Source organism: Erinaceus europaeus, chromosome 3 (genome assembly GCF_950295315.1).
Source record: "Erinaceus europaeus chromosome 3, mEriEur2.1, whole genome shotgun sequence".
In the NCBI taxonomy this organism is placed as follows: Eukaryota; Metazoa; Chordata; class Mammalia; order Eulipotyphla; family Erinaceidae; genus Erinaceus; species Erinaceus europaeus.
The window spans coordinates 22,597,658-22,613,675 of NC_080164.1; the positions used below are offsets into that span (position 1 = coordinate 22,597,658).

At 49.5% G+C, this 16,018-nt stretch overlaps 1 protein-coding gene across 7 annotated transcripts in view; it reads left to right on the top strand.

Annotated features, from left to right (window-relative positions):
• The window catches only part of LTBP1 (latent transforming growth factor beta binding protein 1), a 304,975-nt gene that overhangs the window by 48,589 nt on the left and 240,368 nt on the right, over window positions 1-16,018 (top strand). The gene's annotated exons all lie outside the window — the stretch shown is intronic.

The window sequence follows — 16,018 nt, forward strand, 5'->3', positions numbered from 1 at the left end:
ACATTTTATTTTTGTGTTGTTGCAGCTGGGACCTTACCTCTCCAAGTTGACTTCTTTTTTTTCTTCTTCCAGCTAGAGAGAGAGGGAGTGAGTGAGTTGTTGGAAAAGTCATGACATATTTTCTGCTTTCCTGTACAAAAATTGAGCGAGACAAATTCTCTGGTGATAGCAGAATCAGTATCTTACCACATTCATATCCCAGAAATGCCGGCTGTTGAAAGTGATGAGGTGGCGTGGGGAGGTGTGGGGACAAGTCATTGGTTGTCTGTCACCAGTGGTTTACACAGAGGCTGGCAGTCATCTTGTTGCTGCAGCCGCAATCCTGCACTGCCTTTGAGTCCTCCCTGCAGGCCGTCAGCATGAGGTTGCTCTCAGGTGTACCCCTGCTTTGAACTGGCATCAGAGTAGAACAATGTTTTAGAAGGGTTTTACCTTTGCCCATAAGAAGCTCAGCCACTATGCTGAGGGATTTTTTACTTTGTATCCAGTTAGCTTTCAAATAGGACCATACATTTTGGATCTTGGCTTCTTTTCTGGCTTACTGAGCACGCTGGTACTTAGTATGATTGAAATCAGTTTTTTTTTTTTTTTTTTTTTTTGCCTCCAGGGTTATTGCTGGGGCTTGGTGCCTGCACCACGAATCCACTACTCCTGGAGGCCATTTTTTCCCTTTTGTTACCCTGGTTGTTTTACCGTTGTTGTGGTTATTATTATCATTATTATTGATGTTGTTGTTGGATAGGACAGAGAGAAATGGAGAGAGGAGGGGAAGACAAAGGGAGAAAGAGAGACACCTGCAGATCTGCTTCACCAATTGTGAAATGACTCACCTGCAGGTGGGGGAGCTGGGGGCTCAAACTGGGATCCTTATGCCGGCCCTTGTGCTTTGTGCCACGTGCGCTTAACCCGCTGCGCTACCACCCAGCCCCCTGAAATCAGTTTTAATGTCCCTGGGTAAGCAAGCATCCAGTGCTTTGAAGCCATAAGCAAGAAACGGAAGAGAGCCTTCTGGACCTTCTGTGGTAATGAGTCCCATAAATCAAAAGAATGGGCACAGAAGCTTCCAGCGAGGATGGGGATCTGATTTCAACCCCCTTAAAAGGACTGTTTTTGGCCCAGACTTGTTAGGACTGTGGTATAATGGCTGCACTGAAGAATCCCTATATAAAAGTGAGAACCTCTGTAGACCAGGACATCTGAGCCACACATCCACTCTGGATTTGAAGAGGCCTGTTTTTATGGAAGCCTGGGCCTTGTGGGGTGGAAATATACGAGGATCTGTTCAGTTATGGGTGGACTCATGTTCATGCACAAGATCCATTCTCGAAGCAAGTAAATCACAAGGTGACCACAAGAGGGGGCTTTTCCATCCTGCAGACTTTTGCAGTGAACTCTGGGGGACAGACTCAAAACTTTTGGCAAAATGTGTGAATTCCTGAGAAGAAACCAGACACATCACTCAAAAAGAAAGCATCTGAAGAAAAGTCTTTGAGATCTCAGCAGCCCAGGAGGTGGCACTGTAGATAAAGCATTAGATTCTTAAGTATGAAATCCTCAGTTCAGTTCCCAGCATTACATGTGCCTCTGGTTCTCGTTTTCTTGTTTTCTCTCTCTTCTGCCTCTCTCCCTCTCCCTCTCCCTCTCCCTCCCTACCTTTCTCCCTCCTTCCCATCTCACAAATAAATAATAAATCTGGATGGAAGTTGAGATAACATAATGGTTATGCAGATTGACTTAAATGTCTGTGGCTGTCTCTGAGGTCCCAGGTTCAGTCCCTGGCCGCCATCATTGGAGTATGCACATGACCTGTTTACACCACAGACTGTGCATGCGTTTCCCTTCTGTCCCAGCGCTAAGACTAGGCGTTTTTACACCTCCATGCTGGTGTGGAGCCTGATGGGATAAGGACTGAGAGGAAGTCACAGAGCGCAGGCTCAATGGCACTGCTGACGTGATCCTTCCCCTATGCTTTTTCTTTTGTGAAAGTCAGCTGGTGGCTAGCAAGCACCAAGGCATCTGCCTCTGGTACCTGGAGCAGTGTTTGCTCCAGGGTCTGTGTCCTGTGATTTTTGAAAAAATTTATTATTGGATAGAGACAGAGAAACTGAGAGGGAAAAGGAAGATAGAGAGGGAGAATGACAGAGAGACACCTGCAGACCTGCTTCACCACTTGGTGTGAAGCTTTCCCTCTGTAGGTAGGGACCAGGGGCTTGAACCTGGGTCCTTGTGCATTTTAATGTGTGCGCTTAGCCAGGCGCACCACTGCCTGCCCACACTATGTCCTGGTTTTCAGTGATGCTTTAGGTTACTGGCACTCATTTAAGTCCTGGCTGTCATGTCACGAACATTTAGCCTTAACACTTGACCAGAGTTTATTTTAAATGCTTCATGCTAATATCTCTTTAATTATTATTATTATTATTTTGCCTCCAGGGTTTATGGCTGGGGATCGGTGCCAGTACTATGAATCCACTGCTCCTGGAGGCAATTTTCCCCATTTTGTTGCCCCTGTTGTTGTTGTTCGATAGGACAGAGAGAGATTGAGAGAGGAGGGGGAAGAAGACAGAGAGGGAGAGAAAGACAGACACCTGCAGACCTGCTTCACCACTTGTGAAGTGACCCCCCTGTAGGAGGGGAGCCGGAGGCTTAAAGGGGGATCCTTGAGTAGGTCCTTGTGCTTCGCGCCATGTGTGCTTAACCCACTGCACTACCACCCGACCCCCTAATTAAATGTTTTTATGCTGGATTTTGATAGATGAAACCCACACAGACTCAGGTGGAGCTCCTCAGTTAAAGAATGTTGAGAGACTAGAGAAGAAAAAGCTTAAAAACTGCTGCTCTAGATCCTTTCTGGAGTTGATAGTTGTAAGTAGTGCTCTTCCCATCCATGACTAGAGTATAGTTGGACATTTATGGTTTGTAGTTTCCAGTGTAGACTTAAAATAAATCTTTTAAAAAAATGTCTTCCAGTTGTTATGTTTTCATGTCATGTAAATGGGCTAAGACTTAATTTTATTTGCTGCCAAGGTTGTGACTGGGGCTCAGTGTCTGCATGGCTCCACCATTCCCAGTGCCCCTTTCTTTCTCTCTCTCTTTCTTTCTTTCTTTCTTTCTTTCTTTCTTTCTTTCTTTCTCTCTTTCTTTCTCTCTTTCTTTCTTTCTTTCTAAAATATTTATTTCCTTTTTGTTTTGTTGCCCTTGTTGTTTTATTGTTGTTGTAGTATTGTTGTTATTGATGTCATCGTTGTTGGATAGGACAGAGAGAAATGGAGAGAGGAGGGGAAGACAGAGAAGGGGAGAGAAAGACAGACACCTGCAGACCTGCTTCACCGCCTGTGAAGCGACTCCCCTGCAGGTGGGCAGCCGGGGGCTCGAACCAGGATCCTCATGCATGTCCTTGCACTTTGCGCCACCTGCGCTTAACCCGCTGCGCTACCGCCCGACTTCCCCTCCCTCCATCCCTCCCTTCCTTCCTTCCTTCCTTCCTTCCTTCCTTCCTTCCTCTCTCTCTCTCTCTCTCTCTCTCTCTCTCTCTCTTTCTTTCTTTCTTTCTTTCTTTCTTTCTCTCTTTTTGGTAGCGGGTGAGGGACAGGGCATGGGAGGGGATAGGGAGAAAGAGGAAGAGAAAGAACAGAATGATATCAGCAACACTGCTGCACTGCTCATGAAGCTTCCCTCCTGCAGGTGAGGATCAGGGACTGGGACCCAGGTCCTTGTGCATGGTAACATGCATACTCTACTGGGTGAGCCCCTGGACTAAGAGTTTAAGTAGAAGCTTTTAACAGTTTGCTGCGACTGTGATCACCTTCCATCTTGCAAATGTGCTAAATTAAGATACCGGTTTGGCAGTTGTCAACAAGTGTAAAGAGTTCGAGGCTTGATTGTAAGCCAACAAGTTAGCCTCCCAGTTCATTGGAAGCTGAGTCAGAGACAGACACTTGCTTACACAAGGCCTGCAACTCAAGCTCCCACACTCACCATGGTGCCTCTGGGCCTGTGGGGAGTGCTGAGTACCCCCTGGGGGCTGCCCTCACAACCTTCTAATGGCAGCAGCGGGGAGCCCTCAACTGAGGAGAGCATCCTTTAGAAGGAGCAGTGGACATCTGTCACAGAGCCCACCCCCACCAGACACAACCCCAGAGACACAGTGCACCCAACAGTGGAGACAGAAGAAATGCACAGGCAAATGCTGGCACTGCTGGGACCACACCGCCTCACTCCTGTGCCTGAGGGCCCAGCCTCACCTTTGTCTCCAGGACAGAGGATGATGTCCTTCCTCTTTCCCTGGACAGCAAACAGAGCTGCCCTCTCCCCCAGAGGGCGGTGCTATGTCTGTCTTTCAAGGCTGTGTGCTCTTGATCCATCCTTGGGAACATCGTCCAGAACAGAAGCTGACAGCAGATGTGCAGAAACACAGCAGAGTGCATTTGTAGTCTGTGGCAAGGCAGGAGCCAGAGGCCATCCTGACCAGGGAGTGAGGCTCACTGTGCCAGGTCCCTTACGCTTGATGTAGAAAAGGCCGGCCCAGACTTGGTTCAGCAGAGTACTTCCTTCCTTGATAGAGGCTGATTCCAGAGTTTGAAATTCACAGGGCAGGAGCCAGAGGCCATCCTGACCAGGGAGATACCTCAAGTCTTCTCGGTTTCTTCAGCTCACGTTCCTCTGCATTTATTTGCAGCAGAATGAACCCAAGGCCTTGTGCATATGTAATGCCACCAGGGAGTGACTTCCCTGGGCTAATGCCCCCCATTGTTTTAAGGATACAGAGGGAGATAGCACAGCACCACTTCACCATTCATGAGCTCCCGCCGTGCTGCCCATGGTGCTCCCATGTGGTGACTGGGCTCCCACCCAGCGTATTGTACTCGATAAAGTGGATACTCCACCAGATGAGCCCCCTCCGGCCCCTTCTCTGCTGCTGCACATCCTGACTCTTTCCCTGTAGGTTAGACCTGTTTCTCCAGTGTCCTTCCTCAGCCTGTTCTCTCTCCACAGCCTCGTGCTTCTCTCGGTCCTAAGTGTGTGGCTTGTCAGACACATACCTGTTGCTGTCACCTCCTTGCAGGGAGGTGATGGGCCCTCTGCTGAGGAAGGTGAGCTCGAGTCTGTGCTGGCTCCCCCAGGCGACACTCCTTGGTGGCTCCCAACCTGCTTGAGGTGAATTTTGTTCCCCGACATGCAGTGTGAGCACCTAAAGGGACTGTTTTTTTTTTTTTTTTTCCTGATAACCTATTAATGGGCGAGGGGAGAGGGCATCACTCTGAGGCGTATGCATTGCTGGGCCCTCAGGCACAGGAGTGAGGTGGTGTGGTCCCAGCAGTCCCAGCATTTGCCTGTGCATTTCTTCTGTCTCCACTGTTGTCTGCACTGTGTCTCTGGGGTTGTGTCTGGTAGGTGTGGGCTCTGTGACAGCTGTGTCAGACCCTCCAGGGTCCTGGTGTCCCAGTGCCCAGAATTATGCCCACAGGCGGCCCTGGGAGGCTTATCCTCTGGCCACTGAGAAGCCAGCCGCCTGGGAGTGGGAAAATGACTCATCCCTGTGGCTTCACTCCCTCCTCCCAGCTGCTGGCAGTGAAAGTGACACCCTGGTCAGACACACACTTTCCACCCTGGCTGGGCCTGTGACTGGTCCTCTCTCACCTTCTCCTCACTGGACACGCTTGTTTTTCACGCTTGTCCCTCCAGGTCTGGCAGGACATCGCTGGGACAGGCGTTGGGATTTGGTAGAGTGTTATATCCTGCTGCCCATGGAAGACAAACTTGGAAGCAGCTCTGGGTTCCCTTTGCCCCTGGAAGTGCTTGTTGCCATCTGCCACCCCTTCCATCTGGAGCCTGTGGTTGTCCTGCCAAGGGTAACATGCTCTGAGGGGACAGTGACCTCTAGTGGGGGAGAAATGAACTGGATGTCTTGCCCTTTGGGAGCTGGGTGGTTGGCTGGGGGCTGTGAAACATGGCTGGGCTTCTCAGGAAGAAGTGCTTGGAATTTGCTGAGTGCTGCCTGCTTGGTTACTCACCTAGCGGTTTGGGTGCTGGGACCAGCCTGGACATGCCAGCCCAGGAGGGACTTCCCGCCCCAGGACCACACCTGACTTCCAAGAAGAGGCCGCCTCCCACAGCTCTGGGAAGAGGTGTGCCCCAGCACCTCCAGGCTGCTTCTCATTCTGGGTGGTGCCAACTCAGTGCCTCTTGTGTGTTCCCCAGTGCCCAGCTTAAGAGGGCTGCCCCCAGCATGGGGAATAGTCCTGAGTCGGCCAGTGGCCCAGACAGTTGGCTTTTTTGGGCCTGCCCTGATGAGCTGACTGCTTGGCCTGGCAGGGAGTCCCTGAGAGAGAGACAGAGAGAGAGACAGAGAGAGGGAGAGATGGGGGCGGGAGAAAACACCAGAGCACTGATCAGCTCTGACTGATGGTGGTACTGGGGATTGAACCTGGGAGCTCTGAGCCTCAGACTTTAAAGCTCATTGCCTAAACATTGTGCTATCTCTCTAACCCTTGTAGTAGTGGCCGGCTTCCTTCCTTCCCCTCCTCTCTTTTTTCCTTTCTCTCTTTCTTTCACTACCAGGGCTATTTCTAGGGCTCAGTGCCTACACTATAAATTCACTGCTCCCAGTGACTATTTCCCCCCCCTTCCCCCACCCCTTTCCTTTATTTGATAGGCTAGAGAGAAATTGAGAGGTGAGGGGAGAGAGAGAGAGAGAGAGAGAGAGAGAGAGAGAGAGAGAGGCACCTGTAGACTTGCTTCACCACTAGTGAAGCTTCCCCCCTGCTGGTGGGAAGTAGGGATTGTGACATGGGTGTTCAGCTGGGTACGCCGCCACCTGGCCCCTCGTCAGTGGTTCTTATCCCTGCAGTATATCGGGCGCAGCAGCAGCTTTATAGAATTCGTTGTTGTTCTCCTCTTCCTTCTCCTCCTCCTTTCCATCCCCCCCCCCCCCCCCCCCCCGCTACTAGGGTTATCCCTGGGGCTCAGTGCCAGCATTACAAATCCACTGCTCCCCTTTTTTCTTTCTTTTTTTGGTTGTTGTTAGGACAGAGAGGACTTGAGAGAGGAGGGGGAGTCAGAGAGAAAGAAAGACACAAATTGTGAAGCGTCCCCCCTGCAGGTGGGGGGGCTCAAACTGGCAGGGCTATGAGCTCTGAATGGGATGTGAGGGAGCGGTGAGAGCTAGGCGGGAGAAACTGGAGCCGCCTGTGTGCTCGCCAGAAGCTCTAATCTCCGCTTTCCTCATTCCTTTCTGCTTGATCATGGGCTGGTGTCATGCTGCTGGTATTCTTCTTATCATGTATGGCATACTTAGTGACAGATTGCTCCTTAATTTGCAAAGCCCTGTCTCCCACTTCCGCTGTATGAATCTCAGAGGTGACTTGCAGGAGCCGGCTTCTTTCCCTGTGCACTTTCTCCATATTGCATTTCAATGACAAATACCCTTACCACCACCACCCCCCTTTAAAAAAGCATACATTTTAAATTTATTTATTTTAGATACAGAGAAATACCAAGGGAAGGGGGAGATAGGGAGAGAGACACCTTCAACACTGTTTTACAGCTAATGAGCCCCCCCCCCCCCACACACACACCACAGGTGAGGACGGGGGATTGAACCTGGTCCTTGTAGATTGTAATGTATGTTCTCTACCAAATGTACCACCACTCGGCTCCGCTAAATAACACCTTTTGAGGGTCTCCCTGTGTATAGTCAGGATAGTGAGTACTATCCTGACTATACACAGGGCAGACTTTCTGCAGAAGCTTTTGTTTTATCTTGCTCACGGTGCATGTGTTGAACATAATTTTATTTTAATGAGAGAAGTAGAGATCTAGAGTGCAACTGAACTCTGGTTTATGGTGGTGGGGGCCTTTGGAGCCTCAGGCATGAAAGTCTTTTTGCATTGCCTTTCTGCTATCTCCTCTGCCTGCTGTGTAGTTTGTTAATAACTACTTCTGGACAGAGAGAAACCATTCAGTCGATGTGATGTCCAGAGTTTGCCCTGAAATACCAGCTGTGCATTTTTTGTTGTTGTTGTTGAGTGTGGTGTTCCAGCAGCCTGAGCAAGAGAACCTAGAAAGTGGTAAAGTGATAAACGGAAGGAAGTCATTATCCCACCGGCCTCCCTGATGTGGGGTCTCCAGGACCCCATGCTCTGCATGTCCTCATGTTCCTGTTGGGGGCTAAAGGGCTGAAGCCCTTTGATTGCAGATACAGAGGACACAGAACTGTACAGCTGAGACAGCACTTGGTGCTATAAGGGGGGGGGGAGAGATAATCCTCATAGTGGGTTTGGGTGATAACATAATGGTTATGCAAAGACATTCTCATGCCTGAGGCTCAGAATCCCAGGTTCAGTCCCCTGCACCACCATAAGCCAGAGCTGAGCAGTGCTCTGGTAAAAAAAAAAAAAAATCCGTAGCATGTTGTTCTGAACTGAGCATTTAAAGCAGTTGGTACTTGTTGCTTTTCCTTTTTTTCTTTTGACCAAAGCCCAGTAGTTCTGGCTATTGGTGGTGCCTGAGATTGAACTCAAGATTCCTTTACATGCAAGTCCCTTGTGTTTCCACCACACTGTCTCCCCTGCCATAAAGCTGGTTCTTGAATAACATTTAAGAATTGATAGAGGGCTTTGAGGCACTGAGGTCCCAGGTTCAATCCCCAGTACCACTGTCAGCCAGAGGTGAACAGTGCTCTGGTCTCTCGTTTTCTGTATCTTTTTCTCTCTTTCATATTAAATTAAGACATATGAATATGACAAAGAGCTGGCAGGGCTGCAGACCAGTACCCTAGGTCCTAAATACTGTGATGATACCCCCCCCCCCAGCTGTCTGTATTTCTACTCCTGTTCTCTGCTGTAGGTGCTGTTATCAGAGAAACCACAGGGACATTGGTATAGAAGAGGGGTTATTGGCTTGCAAGCAGCTGGGGGAGTTTGTGAAAGCAGGCCTCAAAGATGGGAGGTGGGAGTCTGGCTCCTCGGGGGAGGAACACACAGTGGTCACACAGCGCACGTGCAGAAAATGAGAGACCACTCTCCAGGGGCACCTGTCACTTGAGGCTGGGAGGGCTCCACTGCCCAGCTCTGCCAGGCCTGGGGGCCAGAGTCCTGCTCAGCCAGCCAGGTGCTGGTTGGATGCCGTTACAGCCCAAAGAGTGTCATAGGGAAGGACTGTCACACCCTCCAAACCATAAGCCTTAGGCCACTTGTTGCTTTTCATACCCCCAGAGTCTGTTGTATTGAACAAGGGAGGCAGAGTTGTCACAGGCTTGCTGGTGGAACCCTGGAAAGGAAAGAGCCTCTTTGACTCAAAAGAGTGTTGTCATTACTGGAGAGACCTGTGGGGAAACACTCTTGGAATCTCTGAACACCTGTGCCTGTGAGCTGGGGCCACTGTTCTTTCACAGAACGGCTGAGAGTATCGGGGAGAAATGGTCTTTGAGTCAAGCATTGTGAATTACACCCTCCCACCCCCACACACAGAAGGTTCCAGTGACTTGTGGATAGTTGGGAGTTTGAAAGTTGAATGATGAAAAACAGTTATGGGAGCATATTAGCTAAGCCTGCCTCTTTATTACTTATTATGACTTACTGTATATGAGAGTTCACATAAGGTGGAAGGAAGGAGAGAGAGGCCAGAGCACCACTCTGGGAGATGTGCTAACTGGGGATCGAACTAAGAACCTCGGGCATGAGAGTCTGATGCTCTCTCAGATGAGCTGTTTTCCATAGCTACAAGCAATGCGTTTTTTTTTTTAAATTTTTTAAAAATATTTATTTTATTTATTCCCTTTTGTTGCCCTTGTTGTTTTATTGTTGTAGTTATTATTGTTGTTGTCGTTGTTGGATTAGGACAGAGAGAAATGGAGAGAGGAGGGGAAGACAGAGAGGAGGAGAGAAAGATAGACACCTGCAGACCTGCTTCACCGCCTGTGAAGCGACTCCCCTGCAGGTGGGGAGCCGGGGTTCGAACTGGGATCCTTATGCCGGTCCTTGTGCTTTGCACCACCTGCGCTTAACCCGCTGCGCTACAGCCGAACTCCCAGCACTGCGGTTTTTAAGCCCCTGAAACACAGTGAGGTCATTTGTATCATAGTTTCCAGTTATTCTGAGATAGCTGCAAAAACATTTATTTGTTGGCCCTGTGAGAGAAAGTGCTAGTGTTTAGTGGTAAGAGGCTTGTGGGAGGCTCCCTTCCCGGCCGGAAAGCAGGATGGATGCTGTCAGCTTCCTGTTCACGTGACCTCCTGCGGGGTGTCTGCTCTGACTCTGAAGTTGCCCACTGCCTGTTTTCCTGGGTGCCGTGAGGTCTGCCCAGTGGGGATCGTTCCGCGGAACCTCTAGTCCAGCGCTGCAGGCCAGGTGGCTTAGTGTCCTGTGGCTCTCTGACACATGTCATTTCCAGGGGCCTGGAAGTGCAGTGCTTCAGCAAGCCACCCCTTCTTTGTTTTTTTTTTCTGATCCATATTTGTGGCCCTATTTATTTTTCTAGATCTTGAGTCTTTCTCTCACATCATCATCTAGTGTCGTGCAGCTGTTGAATTATTAGCAGGCGCAAGTGGGCAGAGTGTTCAGATTTCCTGGTGGTAAATTAAATCTCCCTGAGTTGAAGAGATGATAAGGGCTCCTGTATGCCAAAGTTCCAGAAGTATGAAAAGCCAGCATGATGGGGTCTGGGCAATGGCACGCCCGGTTAAACAGACACGCTGCCATGCGCAAGGTTGAGTCAGACTTTATGGGCTGGGCCTTATTCAAGGAGGGGCTTAGCAGGCAGTCTGAGGAGTCTAAGTGCTGCTGAGCTCAGTTCCAGGAGGAAGAGTCACTGAGGTGGAAGGTTCTAGACTAAGGGGTCTCTCAACCTGGTCTCTGGGGTACATATAGGGGTTGGTGGTTTTCTGTACCCCTGTACCCAGAGTTTCTCTGACACTGTAGCACTGTGGGCCTCCCTCAAAGGCTTCCTCCCTGCAGCCCTCTAGGATAAATGCTGTGCCAGCTTATCTGCTGCTGACCCCAAAGGCAGGGCCATTCTCCCAGCAAACCCCACCCCCACCCCTCTTGCTTGCAGTGGGAGAGGTCAAGGAGCAATCACCACCAGGAAAATGACAGAAACCATCTCTGCAGGAAGTGGCCTTGAGCAGGCCCTCCCATGGCCTTCCTCCCTAATGGGGAAGCTGGGATTCAAGCCTAATGGGTTTTTCTGACCTGAAAGGACATTCGGTAGCTCCAGCAGAAGCTGCTGTGCGCGCGTGTGCGTGCGTGCGTGCGTGCGTGCGTGCGTGCGTGCGTGCGTGTGTGTGTGTGTGTGTGTGTGTGTGTGTGTGTGTGTGTTCGTTCATTACATTGTCATTCTTGGTGGGGAGACCAGGCTCTGGAAATGCCTTTCCTTCCATCTGAAAGGTGGGCTGTGAGGTGCTCTTTGTGACTCCCCAGGAATCAGCCCACAGAGGAGACTCTGTAGGAAGACTGGAGGGTGAGCTAGGGAGGTCCAGGGAACCTGCATTTGGAGCCTGCGCTTGTATCAGATTAGTTTTCTTTTCTTTCTGTGCCCCGGTCAGCTCCAGAGGCTTAAAGCATGTGGCTCAGTGTGACTCCCTCAGCCTGTCAGCATAGCCTCTGTGGGGAGGCAGGGGAGACACTGCCCTAGGGTGCTGGGGGCTGCTGTCAGCTGTCTCTCCATGGCGGGGAGGGTGTCCTCCTGGGCTCTCAGTAGGGCTGCTGTGGACCCTGGTGGGGGGTGCAGCCTGGCTCTGTGGAGACTGTGGGCAGGCAGGTAAGTGTGGAAGCTGATTGGAAGGGAGTGGCAGAAAAGACAACCTCCCGCTGCATCCCATTCTAGAAACCCCCGTGGATGTTTATCCTATAAACACTGTCATAATAAAACTGTGCCCCACACCCCTCAAAAAAAAAGTTGTCTACATTGTCCTGAGGGGGAGGGGGAGACAATATGGCTTGGGTTGCTTGCAGTGACTTTTCATTTCTTTCTTTCTTATTACCTCCGGGGTTATCACTGGGGCATGGTGCCAGTGCTATGAACCTTGGTGACATTCCTTTCTTTCTTTCTTTCTTTCTTTCTTTCTTTCTTTCTTTCTTTCTTTCTTTTCTTTTTTTTGCTTCCAGGGTTATTGCTGGGGCTTGGTGCCTGCACTTAATGAATCCACTGTTCCTGGAGGCTATTTTTTCCCTTTTGTTGCCCTTGTTGTTTATCATTGTTGTTGTTATTGTTGTTGTTACTGTCGTTGTTGCTGTCATTGTTGGATAGGACAGAGAGAAATGGAGAGAGGAGGGGAAGATAGAGGGGGAGAGAAAGACACCTGCAGACCTGCTTCACCACCTCTGAAGCAACCCCACTTCAGGTGGGGAGCCGGGTTCTCAAACTGGGATCCTTATGCTGGTCCTTGCACTTTCCACCACTTGCACTTAACCCGCTGCACTACTGCTCGCATCTCTCTCTCTCTCTCTCTCTCTTTCTTTCTTTCTTTCTTTCTTTCTTTCTTTCTTTCTCTCATTCTCATTTCCTCTCTCTCTCTCTTTATTTCTATTTTATTGGGTAGGGCAGGGAGAAATTGATGGGGAGGGGGAGATAGAGCAGGAGAGAGAAAGACACTTCAAACCTGCTTTACCACCTATGAATTCACCCCCTTCAGGGTGGGGATCGGGGGCTTAAACCCAGTTCCTTCTGTATGGTGACATGTTAGCTCAACTGTGTGTGCCACCACCAGGCCCTGAACTTTTCATTTCTGTCCCTTGGCTGCCCCCCGCCCCCCCCCCACACACACACACACTGGGACTTTGCTGGGGTTCAGACCTGCATGAGTCCACTACTCCTGGCAGAGGTAGGACGCACACGAGCTAGAAGAGTCAGGGAGGGGGTGGTCCCGCTGGCACCTTGACCTTGACTTTGGGCTTCTGGGCTTTGTGCTCCCCAGAGGGGACATGGAGGTGGTGACCAGCATTGGTGGTATTTGTCATGAGAGTGTTAAAAAGGAGCATGTTGCCCAAACTCTGATCCAGCTCAAGTCTCTCCATGGTTCAGAGTGGAAACTGGGTTCCCTGTCCCTACTTCCCCTGTACAGCTGGGCACACCTGCTCAAGTGGGATTCTGTCCTTCTGTCCTGGTCTGCCCCTCCTCAAAGGCAGTGCAGGCAGTCCCCACCTGAGGAATAATGCCACGAGAGCAGGATGTGGCTCACCTGGTGGAATGCACTCTTGGTATTCATGGGCATGGGGTGCTGGTTTTGAGTTCCAGCACCACATGGCTGGCCCGTAGATGGTGGAGTGGTGCTGTGCTCTCTCTCTCTCCTCTCTCTTTGTCTTCTTCCATTCTACTCTTTCTCTTGCCTTCTTTTTCTCTTCCTTCCCAATCCCTTCTTTTAAAAAGTTGTTTTCCCCACCAGGGCTATTGTTGAGGCTTGTTGCCTGCACCATTGCACTGCTTAAAGTTCATTCTTCCTTCCTTTTTTAAAAAAGATTTTATTTATTAATGACAGAGATAGGGCAGAGAGAAAGCAAACCAGAGCATCACTCTATGTTCTACATGTGTTGCTAACAATTGAACTTAAACCTCATGATTGAGAGTCCTTTGCTTTATCCACCTCCTGAATTACAGGTGGTCATTTCTTTATAGAAGCAAAGAAATGGAGATAAAAAGGGAAAGTGAGGGGGTTGGGTGGTAGCACAGTGGGTTTAGCACACATGATGCAAAGTGCAAGTATCGGCGTAAGGATCCCGGTTTGAGCTCCCAGCTCCCCACCTGTAGGGGAGTCACTTCACAGGCGGTGAAGCAGGCCTGCAGGTGTCTGTCTTTCTCTCTCCGTCTCTGTCTTCCCCTCCTCTCTCCATTTCTCTCTGTCCTGTCTAACAATGATGACATCAACAACAACAACAATAACTACCATAACAATAAAAACGGCAACCAAAAGGAAATAAATAAATATTAAAAAAAAAAGAGGACAGGGATAGACAGAAAAGATACACTGTTCCATAGCTTAAGACTCCCCCATGGGAGTTGGGCTGTAGCGCAGCGGGTTAAGCGCAGGTGGCGCAAAGCACAAGGACCGGCATAAGGATCCCGGTTCGAACCCCGGCTCCCCACCTGCAGGGGATTTGCTTCACAGGCGGTGAAGCAGGCCTGCAGGTGTCTGTCTTTCTCTCCTCCTCTCTGTCTTCCCCTCCTCTCTCCATTTGTCTCTGTCCTATCCAACAACGACGACAACAACAATAATAACTACAACAATAAAACAAGGGCAACAAAAGGGAATAAATAAATAAAAAAATTAAAAAAAAAAGACTCCCCCTACCCACTGCAGGTAGGGATCAGGAGCTTGTACCTCAGGTCCTTGCTGTCTCTGTGGCGAGCCCCTCCTCATCCCTTCTTAAAAATATAAAACACTGGGGCAGAATTGGGGACTAAGAATGAGGTGCAGAAGGACTTGCACATGAGAGGTCCTGGGTCAACACGGCACTGCCAGTAGCCAACACTGGTCAAAACCCACAGTAGGTGCAAGCAAAGAGCAATTGGTCTGGGGAGATGACTGAGCAGAGTGGCATGTGCCAGCTCCTGAGTTTCTCCCTTGTCCCTGCATTGAAATGAAAGATACAAGCTCCAGCTGCCAGAGGGTGTCTCTGAGCCATGGGGTTGACTGGCCCTGTCGCCAGTCTGTTGGCCCTTGGCCCCCACTGGGACTCTGGCTGATGGGAAGTAGGGTGGGTAGGACGTGGCCCTCGGGGCTCTGAGCTAATGATTGTGGTGACATCTATTTGACCCTAAACTTCTTGAATAAAGCCCTTGATAATCAGTGTGGCTCACTGCCATTTCTCTCCCTCACAAATGAAATAGGATTTGATTGCACAACTGCTGGGCAGCCCAGCACAGCAGGCTTTCTGTCAGCTTAATGAAGGGCCTGCCCGTCTTTCTCTTTAGTGATATTGTCATTGTCATTGTAGCCTTTCTTTCCCGGTGTCTCTGGGCTCATTAGAAGTACCAGGAGCACTTTCTGCCGGTTCAGCAACCAGATTTATTTTTGCTTTCTTGTTTCATGGGCTCAGTTTCCTCTTCTGTTAAACTTTGGCAAAGGGAGATGGAGTGACACATTTTTCTTCCATATTATTTAAAATATAAATATTTCATTTACTTTGTGGGAGTATAACCCCATCTTGTGGATATTTATGCTGTGTCTTAGCTTCTGCAGGTGTGAACAGAAACCGTTTTGGGACTTGATCGCGGAGTTCTTGGCCTTCTCGTCTTGCCGCCCTGTTGGTTTCTGGATGGATTCTTTTATGTGATGCTGATTCATTTTGTTCTCTGCTCCCTTCCTTTTCACCCCCCCCCCCCCAAAGTCTTTCAAAATAACTATCTTATTTGTCCCCCTCTCTACGCCCTGGCAAAATAAGTATCACATAATTATTTAAATGATTTTCAGGTGAGGATGCTGATGTGCTAAGTAGCAAACCAGGATTAGACCTGAGGTGAGAAGGTTCTTTTTCTCTTCCCCCTCCCCCCCCCCCTAGATTCACTAGCTCTTGCTTGTTCCCACCTTCAAGTGTGGGAGAGAGCAAAAAGTAAACAGTGGAGTCTCAAGCCAGCTTTTAGGAAACTGACTGTACATTGGATCTGTTTCGCTGATAGACCGCCATGGTCCCAGGTGGGACTGACTTCGCCTTAGTCATTTAACTTCTTTTGCCCAGATGTATAGAAATAGGAATGAGTTTACTATACACAAAGACCTGGGTTCAAGCCCCTGCTCCCTACCTGCAAGGGGAAGCGTCACCACCTGTAAAGCAGGTCTCTCTTTCTCTCTCCCTCTTTATCTTCCCATTCCCTCTCAATTTCTCTCTCTCTTTCTCTCTTTTTAAATCAAATAAGAAAGGCGAGAAAAGAAAAAGGAAAAAAATTGTCACCAGGAGTGGTGGATTCATAGTATTGGCACTGAACCCCAGAGATAACCCTGGTGGCAAAAAAAAAACCAAAAAACAAAAAAACAAAAAAACGCCTTCACTGTACAGAGTGATGTCAGAACTTTCTGGTTGCTAAG